We start from the raw sequence: 18449 nt of genomic DNA on the forward strand, positions 1-18449 counted from the left end.
TAATGGGTCAGTGTGATTCCCCCAGCACTTCTCCATGCACCTCTGTGTGTGACTATCACCCCCCTGGAGGAGTGGAGCCTGGCATGGAATGGGTCAGTGTGATTCCCCCAGCACTTCTCCATGCACCTCTGTATGTGACCATCACCCCCCTGCAGGAGCAGAGCCTGGCATGTAATGGGTCAGTGTGATTCCCCCAGCAGCACTTCTCCATGCACCTCTGTGTGTGACTATCACCCCCCTGCAGGAGCAGAGCATGGCATGTAATAGGTCAGTGTGATTCCCCCAGCACTTCTCCATGCACCTCTGTGTGTGACTATCACCCCCCTGCAGGAGCAGAGCCTGGCATGGAATGGGTCAGTGTGATTCCCCCAGCACTTCTCCATGCACCTCTGTGTGTGACTATCACCCCCCTGGAGGAGTGGAGCCTGGCATGTAAAGGGTCAGTGTGATTCCACCACCAGCACTTCTCCATGCACCTCTGTATGTGACTATCACCCCCCTGGAGGAGTGGAGCCTGGCATGTAATGGGTCAGTGTGATTCCCCCAGCACTTCTCCATGCACCTCTGTGTGTGACTATCACCCCCCTGCAGGAGCAGAGCCTGGCATGTAATGGGTCAGTGTGATTCCCCCAGCACTTCTCCATGCACCTCTGTGTGTGACTATAACCCCCCTGGAGGAGCAGAGCCTGGCATGGAATGGGTCAGTGTGATTCCCCCAGTACTTCTCCATGTACCTCTGTGTGTGACTCTCACCCCCCTGGAGGAGCAGAGCCTGGCATGTAATGGGTCAATGTGATTACCCCAGCACTTCTCCATGCACCTCTGTGTGTGACTATCACCCCCCTGCAGGAGCAGAGCCTGGCATGTAATGGGTCAGTGTGATTCCCCCAGCACTTCTCCATGCACCTCTGTGTGTGACCATCACCCCCCTGCAGGAGCAGAGCCTGGCATGTAATGGGTGAGGAGCAGCCCCCTCCCTCTCCTGGCTGGATCCTGCACTACAGATTCCTCAGCAGACTGACTCACAGCACAGGAGCTCATGTGGGAAGAAGCACATTCCGCGGAGTCTCTCTCTCTGGGAAGGACGTGTGGACACAGCACCTTACACATGTGGCTGCTTATGAGGAGGGATCCCGGGACCTGTGACACTCTCCAGTTCTCCCACTAGACAGCTGGTGCAGGTAAGTGAGCACATGGGAAGGGGCTGCAGGGCACCGTTATCTATGCTGGTATAAGGCAATGCCCCCACTGCTGCATTGGCATGGCTGGTGGGACAGGTGGGCAGAGCAGGGCAGTCACAGGAGACTACGGGGTCACTGATAGAAGTGTCTGCGGGTATAACCTGGTGTGTGAGAAAAACTTTCCAGTAAGCTTTATTAGTATGGACAAGTACTATAAGCTGTGATAGCTGATTCTGCGCGGAGAGGCGACCTAGGGGTTAATATCTGATATCATATGACAACAGGGAGACTTATTCGGAGTATTCAAGTAATTACAGTGATTTCCTGGTATTGGAGTGTGACGGTGCTGTGCCGGTGCCAGCAATAGTGGGGGGGACTGGGCACCGATTACTACTACGTGAGATATGGGCTGAGGTGGATTGTCTGAGACATATGTGAGGGCAAAGACTGGCATAGCAGAGAACAAGCTGCTGCCATGGTGCAGGGGGCATTGTGCAAGGTGTGCTCTGCAACATTAGTCAAGGGAAGAAAGTAGGTAGAGATGGTTAGATAGATCCTTGTCAGAGTTACTGTAGGTGATACAGAGTAGATAGATAGATAGATAGATAGATAGATAGATAGATAGATAGATAGATAGATAGATAGATAGGAGATAGATAGATAGATAGATAGATAGATAGACACATAGATAGATAGATAGATAGATAGATAGATAGATAGATAGATAGATAGAAGATAGATAGATAGGAGATAGATAGATAGATGGGAGATAGATAGGAGATAGATAGATAGATAGATAGATAGATAGATAGATAGATAGATAGGAGATAGATAGATAGATAGATAGATAGATAGATAGATAGATAGAAGATAGATAGATAGATAGATAGATAGATAGATACATAGATAGATAGATAGATAGATAGATAGATAGATAGATAGATAGGAGATAAATAGATGTGAGATAGATAGATAGATAGATAGATAGATAGATAGATAGAAAGATAGATAGATAGAAGATAGATAGATAGATAGATAGATAGTTGAAAGATAAATAAATAACAGATAGATAGATAGATAAAAAGATAACAGATAGATAGACAGATAGATAGATAGATAGATAGATAGATAGATAGATAGAAGATAGATAGATCTAGATAATAATGTTAAATGATTGATTTATCTATCTCAATACCTAGTAAATAAAGTATATGTGGCTTATGATCACTTCATACATTCCATCAAGTAATATATTTCCAACTTCCCAACAATCCTGACATACAACTCTAAAGGAAGGCTCCAACATGTTCCATTGTATAATGTGCAATATTTCTTTTGTGTGATGCCTCCCTGTATAGGGAGGTCCATTTTGCTGTACTTTCCTATAAAGTAGAAGGAAAGGTATACCAGCATATACTGACCTGACAGAGGCAGAAAGGACACCCCTTTAGCCTCAGTTGCTTTGATATGACATGTATGCAGGGGATGTTAATAAATGTGATGCATGGACAGAGCCTTTTTATTTGCTGAGCTTAGTGCAATAACCTTTATATTCTGGTTACAATTTGCTGTTATTAATGTAAAACACTGATACATTGTCAGTATCATGCAACACCCCAGGTTTCTGTAGTCCAATAATGTGTATGAGGTAATTCAGCTTACTGCATCCATACCTAGGTCTGTTGTGTGTGTTATTCATCAAGGAATAGTAAAACAATGCATGTTTATTTTTCTTTGTTTTCTTATTTTTTTCTGTTTTCAGTGACTTTTAATATAACGCTGAATACTTGATGAATGCACCTACAGTTATACTAGGGAAACTAGGCACAGGGTAGAAGAATGTACCCTGCTGTTATGTTCTCATAGGGCAGGGGATCCCGACTACAAGTGTACCTGTATTATGTTCATCTGCAGCACTGTCTTGGTTAGATCTCATTTTTATTCATATACCAGTGAGGGTGTTTAGTGCCCTGGAGGCTGTACTTTACCCCTTGGTGCACCAGTTTACACACCTTATTATTAATATTCACCAATGTACCATCAGGGTGGTCATCTCTGTAGAGCACCAGATGAATATTCATGAGGAGGCAGCAGGTAGGCAGATTAGTGCCCCAGGGGGTATATTACTGCCCCAGTGCAGGGAATACCCTACATGTGTATGATAACTAAGAAACCTAACAGTAGGCTAGTTTGTTGGAATCTGTAGTTAATTTACCTTTAATGTTATCTCATCAATACAGTACACTCATGTTATTTCTTTTTGAATTTCCAGCCATTTTAGATCATACTATGCAGGACCACACCTGCAGGTTTGATGAAGAGCTATTTATTTTTTTATTTTTTTTGTTTTATTTTTCGTAGGGGGGTAAAAAATTAAATAGTGCCAAACTGAAGGTGGAGAATGCTCACAAACTATGTATGTGCCAAAATGCTGTATCCTGCTTTCAAACACTTATGGGTCGTGCACCCCGTGCACCCCTACCTATATGTATAATGGATGTAACAGTGATCTTTACTATTCGGTCACAGGTTTTTTTAATGCAATACATCTGTTGGTCAATACTAGAGATGAGCGAACCTGGAGCATGCTCGAGTCGTTCCAAACCCGAACTTTCGGCATTTGATTAGCGGTGGCTGCTGAAGTTGGATAAAGCCCTAAGGCTATGTGGAAAACATGGATATAGTTATTGGCTGTATCCATGTTTTCCAGACCACCTTAGAGCTTTATCCAAGTTCAGCAGCCCCAGCTAATTAAATGCCGATCGTTCGGGTTCGAATCGACCCGAACCCGGTTCGCTCATCTCTACTCAATACCCACATATCACAGGAATCTTTCCAATATACAGTATATACATCAATCAACTGCATATTTTTAGTAATGTAACTTCAAGCTCTTAAGTCCCAAAGCCCCCCAACTATCATGCATCATTTAAAGAACTCATTATAGAGGGGACTAGAGGGGGCTCTGAGGTGTGACTATACACCTTCTTTAATTGTGTCTTTGAAAGTTTACCTGGAAAGAAGGTGGTCTGGAAGCCCCCTCTAACCCTCATGTTACCCTAGAATGACAAAATGGACGATATCAGTCCTTTAAAAGACAAAAACAAAGTGAGTACAATTTCTTAAAATGCCCTAAAGGATATAAGGAGGACATAAAGTGTATCTGACATTATTGTTAAAGAGTAAAGATCCCTTATGGTATAATTGGGTTTGTTTTGTGAAGGATTTCCTCCATTACTCACTTAGGTAATGAAGATAGAAGATCCTGCTGCTCAATGTCATATTACAAATAAATATTAAGGTTTAGATCATTTCATTTAGGGACATAAACCTAATTCCAATATTCCAATGGGAACTACACATTGCTTTTTAGATACATGTTAAATTAGCTCTATTTTGGATTAAATATTAATTTAATTACTTGATGTCATTGACAATATATCGATGCTTGATTCTATTTAATGTTAGAGTTTATTTAACTAGAAAATTTCTATTCCAGATTACCCAAATGAATTGATAACAGAATAGAATAGATGATTCCTAAATTAGTCAATGTAATCCATTTTGCTCTTCTTCTAGTACCCCCTTCACTTCCAAGACCATTGGTCGTAAAACAACACATGTTACAATCACAAACACTTCAGTGTATGAAACCACCCTTATACTCCATAAAGCTTTGATTGAATCTAAGCATAAAAAGGTTATCTGTAATTTATGAAAACCTCTCATGCTGAGGTTCCAGTAATCCCAGTTGAACTTGAAGGACACTGCATGAACAGCCTCTTGACTCCATCTTTCACAAGGGGATTAAGGGAAAAAAACTCAAAGTATGTTTAAAGTACTTTCAGCCTAACTTTTAAGATAACATTGAAATACACAAATTACTGAGTTACACTATTTAAGTGTAAGATGTAGGCACTATTTATCTGGATTCTTTTCTCGACAGTTATGTGAACACTGAGAACTTTGGGAGAGACACAGATAAAGGCTTACACACAGATTTTTGTGTTTTCAGCAGAAAGCAGCAGCTAATAACTGGGGGAAGGAGACTGGATAGATAATAACAAGCATGGAATTAATTGTTAGTCTCACCATGGGCAGCAACATATCAAAAGTTATGTTAGCGTGGAATACCCCTTTGAAGATTGACTAGTCTAATGGTGCATTTACACAGACAGATTTATCTGACAGATCTTTGAAGCCAAAGACAGTAATGGATTTGAAAATAGGAGAAATCTCAGTTTTTCCTTTATGACCTGTTCTCTGTATATAGTCTGTTCCTGGCTTTGGCTTCAAAGATCTGTCAGATAAATCTGTCTATGTAAACGCACCATAAGTTTGCACATAGTAAACGTGGGCCTATTTCTCTAAATACTTTAATACTCTAGATGATGAGTGACCTTATTTATCTGTACAGTTCAGTTCAGCTGGAGGATGTATGAAACTCCATGTTTTGTTACTATAAGGTACATTTTACCTGGATGGTGCAATTGCAGTTGCCTAACAAGAAATTGTGGCTACTCTCGTTACTTTGTAATTGCTTATGACACATTTTTCAAAAAGTCTTGTATAGATTTCAATTTAAGATGTATCATGTTTGAATAAGATAAGTTTTACCTTATAAATGCTGTTTATAGGTCAAATATGGCATCATACTCTTTGAGCCCACTGGTTCTGGAATAGAATGCCAAAGCTACAGCAGTGAAGAACTCTGTTAATGTCAGGAACTTACCTGCCCTTGTTCCCACAGTGCCCACTTCACCTCCAGTACATTGCTGGAGGCAGGATTCTGCTGTCATGGATACCCGGCCATCTCAACCGATGGCAGAGTATCCAATCAGTTCTAGGGGAAGTCTAAGGTGGCTAGGCCAGGAGAGGAGGCGTCCCTGCAGCCTACTAGGAGCTCTAGAACGTCAGGCCAATCACAGGTTGCCTTATGCTCCGGAGTGACGTCTGGTGAGAAAGTTTAACAAGGAAGCTAATGTGCTCATAGCTGCCTGTGATTGCTGGTCCTTGACTACATAACCAGTGTTTTTCCTCCTGAGTGATTCCCTAGTGTTCCTGATCTCTGCCTATTTTTCTGACTATGTATCTGGATCGAGATTTTGTACTTCGATACTGTGTGTGTATGACCCTTGTTATGTTTCCTGCTTTTTTGGCTTCTGACTCTGATTTGTTTTTTGGCATGCTATCCTGGCTTTGACCCCTGGCCTGACTCTGATCTGATCCCTGTTGTCTGAATATGATTGGTCATTCCCTCCTGGCTGTTGACTATTTTCCTTGACAGCCCTGCCTATACTGTAGCTAACGTAGGGACCGCCACCCAGTTGGGGTATGCTATCTAATGTAATACGTCCAAGTAGGTAGAGACAGTGTGCTGCGTAGACTTTAGGACTTGCTGTTCCTCTACTGATGTGTCAGACATAAAAAACAGCCGTAATAAAACTATGTGTAAACAGGTGAAAAAACAGCAGTTTTTTTTGCAAAGACAGGTGGTAAATGATGAGCATGTTCATCATTTTGACATTTATAATCAATATGGCCCTTATGACCACTATGTGAGCACTGATGGCCAATTTTTCATTGACTTCACATTATATGGAAAATCTGACCATATTTGTACCTCAAAATTACAGCTGTATTTTAGCATTATTTTACTTATGGTTCAGACCTTTGTACCCTTCTGTAGTAAGCTGGATGGTATAATATTGCTTACAAAGTGTTGTTTATAAAATGTAAACTACCACTTATGATTTTGTTTCTTTATTTTGAACTGTTCTCACCACCTTTTGAAAAAGTGTCCTGGGTTTAATATGATGAGTGGGGCCACTCACAGCCTGAATGATTTACTATAATGGCACAAACGATACCATACCATATAGGTTGCCTATATTTCTCCTGATGACATTGTTATGGCAATGAAACATGTAGAGAGGGGGCATTTTTTGGTTTTTTAACTAGCATCAGGGCCGTTTCTGCCATGAGGCGGAATGAGTATTCTGCCTCAGGCGGCAGATTCTGCGCCCCTGCAGGGGGCGGCAGACAGCAGCCCTGCAGCCGCTCACCTGTCCTGCCGCAGCTGTCCCGTCGCCAACGCTCACCGCTGTCTTCCCGGCCCTGCAGCCGCTCACCTGTCCTGCCGCAGCTGTCCCGTCGCCAACACTCACCGCTGTCCCGCGCCGTCAGCCAGCAGCTGTCATCGCCCTCCAGCGAGTCATGAGTGCCCGGGGTCAGTGGGGGCATCACGGCCCCTGCTGACCCCGGGCACTCACGACTCGCTGAAGGGCGATGACAGCTGCTGGCTGACGGCGCGGGAGCACGGAAGGGAACAGCGGTGAGCGTTGGAGGCAGGACAACCCATCGGCGGCAGGACAGGTGAGCGGCTGCAGGGCCGGGAAGACAGCGGTGAGCATTGGCGGCGATGACAGGGTTATTTATATGTGCATTATTTTAGTTTGTTATCTAGGGATATAAATGTTGGTCTAGTATCTGAGACAGCTTTTTAATATCTTATTCGTATCAGTATGAATTTATTCCAAACCAGATTTATCATCATGCTGTATAGAATATAAATGCAGGACACCTACTGATTGTTCTTTTCTCATGTGTCTTACAGCAAGTTCTAAGTAAATGGATATATAATACCAAAACTTAAAAAGAAACTATTCTGGCATTATTCTGTAGCTTTTATTTATAGTTTGAGTCATTTATAGATGCAATAATACTAGTATACTTCTTTTATGTTAATTTTAATCATTTCTGTCTTGTACATGAAAGGCCAATGGGTTTATAGAGTAAACCCCAGAACCAGTGTTTCCCAATTCTATCCACCTTGGGGCACCCCTAACAAATAATGTTCTAAAATATACAAAAAACAACATCTTCTCGGATTTGAGTTGTACACTTTTCCTTTTCATACATCCAGCCCAGACCACCATAACTATTTCCTCCAGCTACAATTAATCTCTGCAGACCTGCCAAACATCTTAGGATTTGCACTTTTCCAGCCATTCCTTCCCTTTCTCCATCCTATAGGGTCCCAGTAGTAATTACGCTTTTTGGTGTCAGTAAAGTGAGTAGGTAAATGGGTTGCCCCCTGTAAGTAGGATACCCTGCTGTACCTCACATAGTAATAATGCTCCCTGCTGTGCGCCCCAAAGTAAAATGCCCCCCATATAGTAATAATGTCCCCTGCTGTGCACCCCATATAGTAATAATGCTCCCTGCTGTTCCCTCAAAGTAAAGTGCCCTCTGCTGTACATTACTTTATGGTAATTATGTCCCCTGCCCTGATGTGCCCCATATAATAATACTCACTTAATCCGCTGCTTTAAGCACTTTGTTGCCAAGGTCTCTTGATTGCAGCATCTAAAGAGGTAGATGGTCAGGATCTGAGTTATCTCTGACACCAGCCACTGGAGTGAGAGGCTAGCTGTCAAGCCCTGAACCCATGTGCCCTAATCACCTTGATGTGCATGCACAGTATTTTGCCAGAAGTACCTCCTGGTGATTACATACATTTCAGCTAAAATTATGTCCAGAAATCAAATACACATGGAACACAAGCATACAAAAAAGTCATATTGTAGCTATGGCTACAATAGCAAATGGCAGATTTATCACTACTAAATTACTGACTGCAATTATGGATCTATAATTGCCAACAGTATAGTACCCATTGATTTCTATGGAACCTTTAACAAATTCATAGTTGTTATGGATCTGTAAAAGGGCTATGCAGATGGGAACGGATATGCAACTGAATGCAGGTCCGTAATTACAGACAGGATTACTGATGTGTTAATATGGCCTTACAGAAAGCATATATTTCCTCTTCTGAGTTCAAGACAGTCCAAAAGGCTTCAACTATATTAAGAGGTGAACTTCTGTCTATAAATTTGGCATAACTCACCTCAAAAACAGTTTTAATAAATAGGGCGCTATGTAGCCCACTGCGGCCTGTATTCTGTCGTGTGACTAGTAAGCATGCAGTGGATTACAGCCTTATCATAGAGATCAAAGGTTTGTAAAACAAAAAGGCCAATCCTTCTAATAAGTTTTCCATTGTTGACACAAATCCTGGTACTATTTAACTAGGGTATGTGTTTTGGCTGCTAAAGGCCCTATTACACCAAGCGATTATATCGGTCCTATTCGCTTGGTGTAATAGCTAGCATTTACAATATCTGTTGATCCTTCCCTCTCAACATGTTGAAAAAAATTACGATAACAACGGTCTGCTGGCCGTCACTCCATGTAATAGGAGTGGCGGCTGCCACTATCTCCTATGGGCTTCCTGGATGATCTAAAAATCGTCAAGGGAGCCCCTCGCACAGCTCACCGACCAACACCCCCCACCCCCACGCCTGTTCTTATCCACTTGCTGTTGGCACGTGTAATAGTGATGGCAGCGAGCGGAGAGCAAGGAGCAAGCAAGTGTTGATCTGACAGGTTGGCGCCCGCTTGCTCCTCCAGATTGGCTCGTGTAATAGGGCCTTAAGATTTAATTTATGTATAAATGTTATAATATTTGTCTGGGGTAATAAGTGTTTTTAATATTTAATTGGAAAATATGTAAATGTTTTAGAAAACATTCCAAGTTAGGGGCCATTTATACAGAAAGATTATCTGAAAGATTTGAAGCCAAAGCCAGAAACAGACTATAAACAGAGATCAGGTCATAAAGGAAAGCCTGAGATTTCTCCTCTTTTCGAATCCATTCCTTTGGCTTCAAATCTTTGGCAGATTCGAGAGACTACCGGCCATGGCTGCACCAGTAGCTTTACAGAAAAGGGGGAAAAGGAGTTTTATTTAGGCGCACAAGGCCGAAAGAGGGGCGGCAACTAGTCATTTGGGCGGAGAGTCACCCGTGACTAGACCCATTAGTGGACTAGTCACGGGTGGCTCCCGCCCAGATGACTAGGTCTATACTGTGCAGCTGGGAACCATAAACTCTCTTAACAACACAGGTCTAGTTTCATCTTCATGGACGACAATGCTCCGGCTCATTGAGGTTGCATCATTAGGGAATGGCTGCTGGACACTAGGGGACCTCAAATCGAGTGTCCTGCACTTTCTTCAGAACTGCTGAGGAACGCTAAAGTGCATGTCACATGATCTTTTTCAGAGTTACTGCATGATTTACAGATATAGATGATTTACAGTATACCAAAGTCCTGTACCTGTTATTGTCCACCATGTCCTTTAAAACCCTATTGGCCATTTGCCATAAAAACAGGGAGTACACAAAGTGATTGACATAATTTACTGTGGCTATAGTCAGGCCAGAGCTAGGTTAGCTAGGTTCTTGGACCCCTGACTTCAGGCTTTTGCTATGAATAATATGAAGCAGGACATTATGGCCAAGCTTTTACAGTGTGTATAATTTGTCCTTTCAGCAGCACATAATATCAGCAGAAATGTCTCTTCTTCAGCAGTTTTCTATCTGTTCTAGGCTTGCTCTCTGTGTCATATTAATGTCAACATCATCTAGTTGTGATGCCTGGAAATTCTGCAGATATGTCGTTCCCATCAGTTCTGCCTCAGGTTTCTGACCTGTACTGATACATTTTGAAATCTGGCCACATCTCACAATAGACGACATTTATTAAAATTCATTTTATGCAGCAGAGCCGCTTGTGATTATATGAAAGGAAACAGCAGGGGATTTTCTTATGCAGATATGTTGTGCTGCTGTCTCCTATGAGACATTGTTGCTACCAGCTTGACAAGTCATATTGAATCAGATCCTTTCTAGTTTGAGCTCTGGTAGACATAATGTACCCCCTGTTGCTTTCTCTTACACGCAGACACAATATTATTCTACCCAAATTCAATCTTATTAAATAGATACGTGCTTTATTTGACTGCGATAAAGCTTAACTTGTGCCATCCATTTACATTTCCCAACATGGGCATAATTGAAGCTTTTCCTTTAATCAGAATAACGCCCCTGAATTTCTGAAAGCAAAACTATTTCTGGATTGCTGTGCCCAGGTGTACCAGTTTAGAATATCCTATCTTGTAGAGGATTTGTAATTGTGCATTGGTGTTTTGTAGTTAACTTTTTTTTTTCTGACAGCAAGCTGTATAATGTACATATATATATAGCTGGACTGGTATTTCCCTTTCCAGTGTATTTTTTTACTTTAAAGGGGTACTACCGGCTGTTACGACACACGACCACACATTCGACTTGCATATTCAATCAGCATCTGTTGTGAGAGCTGGAACACATGTTCACTATTCATTCTTTAAGGGGCACTCAATGTTAGTCCCATAGAAACAGTGAAAGTGGCAGCGCCTCCATGCCTCTGTTCACACTGCAGGTTGTACGCTGCGTGTGGCTTAAGACAGACAAAAAAACCTGAAAGTGCAACAGCAACCTACAGGTGAAAGTGCCTACTGTATATACTTCCCCCAGTATACACACAAAGAAAACCTGCTCTAAAGATATTAAAAATGAGGATCTTAGCAAACTATTTGATCAGAGTGTACCATGTCACCTCTGAGGACACCTTAACGTGGTGCAAACCTGTAGGGCTAATTGGTGCACTTAAACTGGTAGTTCCACCCCCAGAGCACCAATCCACCTAATTTACATATTTATTGAGGTCTAGATGCCAGTAATGGCTCTGAGAATAAAGGTAAGAAAGTTTACTTTAAACTCAGCATTCTGTGCAGTATAGGAATATAACGGCAGGTTTGAATCTTCTAACCTGCTGTTAGTTTCCCCTTAAAGAAAATTTAAGTATTGTGCATCAATACCATCTGAATTTTTTTCTGAAGGCAAAAATCCAACCTTAAAAAAAAATTAAAAAGCAGTCTAATCATAAAATAACATGAAAAATCCTATACTGTACTCACCTTTTCATTCCAATCCCACAATGATCCAGCACAGCAGCTCCAGTTAGGACATCCTGTTACAGCTGCACCCAATCAGTGGCATCCGCAGTCCTGCGATGGCTGGCATCATGGCTCCTATCACTCAACGGTGATACCACTAGTTCTTCATGTGAAAGCTGAGGCCACAGATTGGATAAAGTGGCTGTATTTTACATAGCGCCTAAAGAATTTGCATAGTACATGTGCCATTTATTAGCTGGTGCAGTTATTAATATACTGACATTTCAATAACATGAAGAAGAGGGACACTGTATTTCTCTACAGTAACACCTGCATTTTATAAAGGCAATAAAAGAGGGCCACCTGTAAAATTCTGGATAAATGAGCTATGCCTGGCAGCAGGCTGGGCCCGATGAAATTGCTGATGTAAAGTTGTTGTGAGCTATTATTATAAGTAAGCTATTTGCTGAGTCTCTTCTGAGTTTAGACTCTCTGCTAATACATGCAAGCTTCAATTAACCCAAGAAAAGTTGTTTCAATTTCCAAGCCGTTAAAAGTAGATAAAATTTGATATTCATTAGAGTATAAAGCAGCGTATACACTGCTCAGTGTTTTGTAACCTCATAAAACATTTTATCCTAGCTTTACTTTAGATCAATTGAGAAGACTGACTGATGCATACAACACAATGGAGAGGGAGGGAATTGCAATGAGCACATTACAGTGATGAATTACTTTGCCTCTTTCCCGATTATTGAAGATGTTAATTATCTGCCAAGCTTTTATTCTCACTCCTTAACAAGTCGGAAAGATGGTTTTTATTTACTTTGCTCAGTAATTGAAAAAACAGCAAGCCATGTAACTAAATAACTTACCAGGTAAAGCAATGAAGCAATACAGAATTGACATTAAATGCTACAGCTAGGCACTATAGACTACAGGTTGTAAATATGCCCAATCGCCCACACATTAAAGGACTTTTCTGACAGATCTGACAATTGGATTAGTACTAGGGCCATACAGATGTATTCGTTTACCTGTCATGAGACACAAAAATTCCCACAGGCTGGGGAATCTGGCTCTTCTTTCATAGAAACACCTCAATTGAAATACCAGTTAATGAAGTTAACTTAACCTCCAATATAGCTGCATGGAATGGTAGGTTGTAATAAATTTGCACAGTTTCTGTATCCTTCACCCACTCTTGGTTTTGGTTGAAAAAAGATTGACCAAAAGACTGACGGAAATACTATGTGTGGATATAAAGATGTATGGGCTTTACTGCGGGGTATTCCCCTGGTCACAGACCCCAGAATAATTACCAGTTGGCAATCAGAAGCAGTATCAATTTGTCACAGGAATGTGGCCAGAGAATGTAACAGCACCAGAAAGTTTTAATGTAGAGCATGGAACAGGATAAGAAAGACATGACAAGCACAAGAAAGGGACAAAGCTCAAAGTATAAATACCAGGAATAAATCAGAAGCTAAAAGCAAGAGCATTCCTGCAAAGTGGTCACATCAGAGGAGCAAAGTAACATGGTCATAGTACAGGAAAGTGGCCTCAGCACAGGAACATAGCAACAGTGCTAAGGGCCAATACCAAGAAAGCAGTTCAGGAACCACACATGGTACCCAAGGGTCAGGGGTGATGCAGAGTCAGAAGTCAAGATCAGAAAAAGTACTACAAATTCTAGGTGTGGTATCCAAAGGAAAAGTGAGGACCTGCAGTCATTCTAGGCTAGTAGCCAAAAAGCGCAAAGGAGCAATAAAGCAGGAAGAGTCCAGGAGGCAAAGAACAAGGTGGGACATTTACTAAGGAGTATAATTTGTGTGACTCTTCTAATGAAGGTTAGTGTGTATTTTGTTGGAATATCTTGTGACTGATTTATTAAAACGTAGCACTGCGATAGTGAATCCATCTAAGTAAAAAAAAAAAGTAGCAAAAAGTAAAAAATTGCGCAAACAAATTCACTTGGTACTGACCAGATGTAGGCCTGCACTAGTTTTCGTGACTTTTTAAAAAGTTGCAAATGATAAATTGGGTGCCCAGATTATGCATACTTTTGGGTGAATAGTACAAACAGGCAGATTTAAAAAAAAAAAAAGTTGCATCTAAAAAATATAGTAACAATTTTATTATGGAATAGTATGCATGGATTTTTTCTGTTATCACATTTTTTTTAATCACTATTATAAAATTCATTTCTTAAAAAATGATGGCAGTTATGACAACAGGGATGGAATTCACACCATACAACAAAGGAAACATATTCCAATAATAGTGCAGCAGTATCTGTAAACCTGTCCTGAGAAATGCAGGGACATTTATAGGAAAAAAAAATCCTTTGTTGACAAATTCCCTTTAATCTCTAACTTCCCCACAAGCTAACTATTATCCAAACAGTAGTCTGCTAAGTAAACAGGGACATCCAGTTACAGGAACTTTGGATAGCAAATATGGAGCACAACTGACATTAAACCTGGTTAGTGTAAAAGCAATATTGGCACAAAGCTTGGTATATAGCATAGGTAGAAAGACTGCTTTGAAGCTGAGAGCTGAAGGTGAAAGGTATTTAATACACGTACAGTACTATTTGCCAGCTTAGTAATCAAACAAAGATATTTATATAAACTCTAAATATTCAAATAAATCCTGTAAGAAACTACACTAGAGCGTTACTGAGCAGTAATCTCTGGCTGAAGACTACACATTTGAGTTCTTTACATGCTCCATATCTAACAATCTACAATTAGGCCAGTTTCACGCATATAGTATCGCAGTGGATTTCACGCTGCAGGCCCACAGCGATACTGTATGTGTGAAACTGGCCTTAGGCTTAAAACACTTGGCAAATTTAAGGCTTAGAGGCGTACAAGCAGGGGCGTAACTAGAAATGGTTGGGCCCCATAGCAAACTTTTGATTGGGGCCCCCACGCCCCACCCCCTCTCGATCGACCACTATGCCATCAACACACTCAGCTCTACACAGGTTCTGTACACTATATAAATTACAGTACAGTTACATCAGGTGACTTACAGGAGACGTCTTCTCTGATCGGAGTTCTTCCCTTTTCATTTTCTTTTCCATCTGCCCTGGGCCGTTATGAGAACCTTTCCGGGCCACGAATCCACAGAACCTGCCAGACAGACATATTAGGCTCCACACTCTGTCACCATCCTCATCTCTACCAACTGCACATCTGTATTGGCCCCTTTACACCCACATTTAGTGGGTAGGCTGACTCTATGTGATCCCATTTTAGTATATGGCCCTCCTCTCTGTCGCCCCTCCTTATAGATAGCTTCCTTATGTTGCCCCCCCGCTTTCCCCCTTATAGATGCCCCCCCATGTTGTCCCCTTATAGATGGTCCCCTATGTTGCCCCCCCTATAGATGGCCCCCTCTTCCCCTATATTGTCCCCTTATAGATGGCCCCCTTTCCCCCTTTATTGTCCCCTTATAGATGTTCCCCTCTCCCCCAATGTTGTACGTTTATATCCCCCTCTCCCCCTATGTTGTCCCCCTCTCCCCCTATGTTCTCCCCTTATAGATGGCCTGCTCTCCCCCTATGGTGTCCCCCCCTTATAGCTGGCCCTCTCTCTCCCCCCCTTTATAGATGTCCCCCTCCCCCCCTTCCTTATAGATGGTCCCTCTCTCCCCCCCTCCCTTATAGATGCCCCCCTCTCCCCCCCTTCCTTATAGATGTCCCCCTCCCCCCTTCCTTATAGATGCCCCCTTCTCTTCTCCCCCCCTTCCTTATAGATGCCCCCTTCTCTTCCCCCCCCTTCCTTATAGATGCCCCCTTCTCTTGCCCCCCCTTCCTTATAGATGCCCCCTTCTCTCCCCCCCTTCCTTATAGATGCCCCCTTCTCTTCTCCCCCCCTTCCTTATAGATGCCCCCTTCTCTTCCCCCCTTCCATATAGATGCCCCCTTCCTTATAGATGCCCCCCTCTCTTCCCCCCCCTTCCTTATAGATGCCCCCTTCCTTATAGATGCCCCCTTCTCTCCCCCCCCCCTTCCTTATAGATGCCCCCTTCCGAGGAAAGCAAGTTTAAAAAAAAGAAAAAAACTCACCTAACAACACGCTCCCCCGTCGAGCCTTTTTCCTGTCACCCCCTGTCTGATGCGCGGCTGCCGTCTGATGGCGCGTCCTAGCCCCGGCAGCGCGCGTATCATAGAGTTCTGTGTGGGCCTGTGGCCGCGACTTCCGGCACACGTCTCTGTGCCGGAAGTTGAACCGCAGCACAAGCCCACACAGAACTCTATGATACGCGCGCTGCCGGGGCTAGGACGCGGCATCAGACGGCAGCCGCGCATCAGACAGGGGGTGACAGGAGCGCTGTGGACCGGTCCCGTGCTCCTCCTGGCGCAGTGACTCCTTTTCCCTATGGTTGGGGAAAGGAGTCTCCGGGTCGGGAGGAGCACGGGACCGGCCCCCGGCTACAGCACCCGGGAGGCATGCTCAGCCGCCAGGTGCTGCAGGATATGTAAGCTCCAGGGGCCCGCGTCACGGGCTGCTATGGCGGTAGTTCCGCCAGTGCGTACAAGAGTATGTGGACCGCACTAGAGCTCCACAGTACAGACCCATATTGTACTCTGTGTCGAGTTGGGTTCATAAACCCATATTAATGTAATATCATCATCATCATTTTACTGAATTTACAACAATCAATGACACTAAGGGGGGATTTATCATGGTGTCCCTGGGCATATGCCAGGGAAAAGGTGCGGATATGTGTGCAAAAATGTGTAAGCCCTGCTTACCTTATAAAGTAATCATGGCAGACATCTACACCTGCATCTGCACCTACACCAGGGCCTCTTAGTAAATCTGGTGGGGTGTATGAGGGCAGGGTTTTATTTAAGATCGGTGTACAGGTATTCACCCTTATGGCTATGTTCCCAATTTGGGAACATATCGGGTAAAGGCAGCCATCTTGTTAAACAGACGGATTCCAATAATGATCATGATCATTTTCAGCGGCCATCTGTGTTGCGAGACAACTGCCTTCCCCAAATATTTTACCATAGCAATGACATAGCCTTTTGGTACAAATATATCACTATAAGAGTTCAAGGTTTGAAAACACCCACACACATTAGGAGTTTGATACAATGTGAATAATAAACTGTGGCTAAAAATGAGTGCATTGTATGGATCAATAGGATGGCTGTAGTACTCCGTTTCCAAGAGCCTTTGCCTTGAGAACATGTATGTACTAACACAGTTAGGTTATGTTCACACATAGGGCGACATTTATTAAGTCCGACGTTTTTTACGCCGGACTTATAAATGTCCCCGCATCTCTGGCGCTACGGAGATTTATGTAGAGGCGGATTGCCTCTACATAAATCCCGTGCGCGTCGGTGCGCACAGCCAAAAACCTACGCCACCTGAAAGGTGGAGTAGGTTTTCGGCGTATCTTTTAGTTTAAAAAATAAAAATCACGCGGACTCTGAGTCCGCGCCCCCCGTTCCGCCCCCTCCACACCCCCTCCCCGCTCCCCTGGTGTACCAAGCGGAAAGTGGCCATTTGCGAATAAAATAATTTTAAATTGCCCCTTTCCGCAAAAAAGTACGCCTTTTTTTGTTGATACATGTCACCCATAGTATTTCTGTCAGTCAGTATTTTTTCAACCAAAAGCAGGAGTGGGTTATCTGTCCATTATAGTCTTTCTCTGTCATTTCCACCCCTGATTTTGTCTACAAATACTGACCAAAATACAATGTTTGAACATTTTGAACAGCCTTTGGTTGGGACATGCCATCTCTCTTTTCCACCCTGGATGACAGCCATTCTCTACCCCTGATGTATTAGTGACCTGTAACCTTGCTGCTCTTCATCTTTCTCCCTCTTATAAACTATAAGCAGGCTTGAAATGTAATGAGAGGAAATATCTTGCTTTACTGGGACTCTGAAACACCTGTTTAGAATAGATCAGTTTCACAAGGAATCCAATTTTTTGACTTGTCCTGGGAAAGTTCATGAGGACAAAAATGAAGAGAAATTGGTGTAGATCATCAAAGAGACAGATATTCTTTTATATTCTGTGTACTGATTCTGAATGGCCCTGGGAGATAAATGACACTGTTATCTTCTGGTTTAAGTTACAGTGTGTTTAGCTACATCAGAACCACAGACCTTGTAGCCCCAGGACCTGTTTGTTAAGGGGGCAGAAAACATGGCTTATCTTTCAATGCTAGTAACTCAGACTAGCATGGAAATACCATGTCCCATGCAGAATCACTATAATCTTTCAGTTGTTGCCTTTATTAGATGTTTTTTTACTTCTGATGTTTTTAGAATTAATGGTGATAGAAAACTAAACATCTGGTGAGAGCCTGCATACAACTTACACCTGAACTCACAGACTCCACTGCCAACTATTAATGGTAACCAGAATGTGTCATTAGTCACT

General features: G+C 42.6%; 1 protein-coding gene across 1 annotated transcript in view; it reads left to right on the top strand.

Annotated features, from left to right (window-relative positions):
- The first annotated feature begins 1023 nt into the window (after positions 1 to 1023).
- MET (MET proto-oncogene, receptor tyrosine kinase) overlaps positions 1024 to 18449 on the top strand; it is a 93271-nt gene continuing 75845 nt past the window's right edge. Inside the window, exon 1 of the mRNA XM_069976386.1 lies at positions 1024 to 1181. The gene's annotated coding sequence lies outside the window, so the exon portion shown is untranslated. The remainder of the gene's footprint in view (positions 1182 to 18449) is intronic.

The sequence above is a fragment of the Dendropsophus ebraccatus genome, chromosome 1, assembly GCF_027789765.1.
Source record: "Dendropsophus ebraccatus isolate aDenEbr1 chromosome 1, aDenEbr1.pat, whole genome shotgun sequence".
In the NCBI taxonomy this organism is placed as follows: domain Eukaryota; kingdom Metazoa; phylum Chordata; class Amphibia; order Anura; family Hylidae; genus Dendropsophus; species Dendropsophus ebraccatus.